The sequence below is a fragment of the Arachis duranensis genome, chromosome 3 (genome assembly GCF_000817695.3).
Source record: "Arachis duranensis cultivar V14167 chromosome 3, aradu.V14167.gnm2.J7QH, whole genome shotgun sequence".
Taxonomy (NCBI): Eukaryota; Viridiplantae; Streptophyta; class Magnoliopsida; order Fabales; family Fabaceae; genus Arachis; species Arachis duranensis.
In genome coordinates, this window is record NC_029774.3 from 81,707,511 (window position 1) to 81,709,000 (window position 1,490).

Genomic DNA, 1,490 nt, shown 5'->3' on the forward strand with positions numbered 1-1,490 from the left:
ACTGAAGACAAGCCAAGCAAGCTGTCAGAACCACCTGAAAATACCTTAGTAGAGAAGGAGAAGAAGGACCAAAATGAACCAGAAATCTCAGAACAGGAGCTGCTGAGACTATATGCACCATTTCCGCAACTGCTAAAGGGTGCTGTGGGAAAGAGAATGTACTCAAGGTTCTTAGACTTGTTTGCATCTTTGAATGTGAACATACCGTTCATCAAGGCATTCAGCAAATGCCAGCATTCATCAAGTACATGAAGGAACTACTTCCCAGGAAAAGCTCACTCAAGGGGGCCAGACTATAGTGATGAACAATGATTGCAGCACCCTCATTCAAACACAATTTCCCGCGAAAAGAAAAGACCCAGGGAGTTTTCATGTCCCTTGTGCTATAGGGGAAACAAATTTTGATAGAGCACTTTGCAATTTGGGAGCAAGCATCAACTTAATACCCCTATCCCTGGTAAAAAGGCTGCAGATCAATGAGATACTACCTACAGATGTAGTCATAAGGCTGCCTGACAAGACTCAAAAGCAAGCAGTAGGAGTGGTGGAAAATGTGTTGCTCAAAGTTGGAAAATACTTTCTCCCAACAGACTTTGTCATCCTAGACATGGAAGAGAGTCACCTGCACCCAATCATATTGGGGAGATCATTTCTAGCTACTGCTAGAGCACTCATAGATGTGGAGAAAGGGGAGCTAATATTAAGGATCCATGATGAACAACTGAGCTTCAGTATTTTCAAACTCTCACTGGAAAAAGATGAAGAGGACAAAGAACCGAGCAAAGGGCATCATGAGATACTAAAGGAAGAAGCAAGCACTGAAGCACAACCAGCTCAACCTGAGATTCACTGGGTTGATGGACAAGGCCAGCAGCAAGTGCCACAGGTCAAGGAAAAATTGGAGGAACCTAAGCCACCAGAAGTTTGTGAGGACATTAACAAAAGCTCATCAAAGAAGGAGGCCACCAGGAGTAAGAAAACAGCACCAGGGGCAAAGAAGAAGGTACCAAGGGGGTGGCGGAACAAGAAGATTCCTATGGAAGATTTCTCTCCAGGGGATAAAGTAATCTCAGCCTACTTCGCAGAGATCCCCCCTAATCTCCCCACTGTACCATCTTAGCTACCTAATGTCTTCACCATCAACAGAGTTCTCTCCTTGGAGCATGTAGAGATCATTGATACAACCAATGGATACAAGTCCACTGCCAGAGGAGAAGACTTCAAGCATTACCAACCACCATAATAAGGGGGTAACGTCAAGCTAGTGATGCTAAAGAAGCGCTTCATGGGAGGCAACCCATATTTTACATGCTTTCAGAAGTTAGTGAATAAATCAATATTCATGAATTCCAACCAAAACTTGACGAACACGTGTGAAATTTTTATATGCAGAATATAGTGAAGAACAAGTTTGGTGTTCAAAGCATTATTCTTAAAACTTTGAAAACAATTTTTCATCACAGTGCTCCAAACTAAGTTTGGTGTCACCC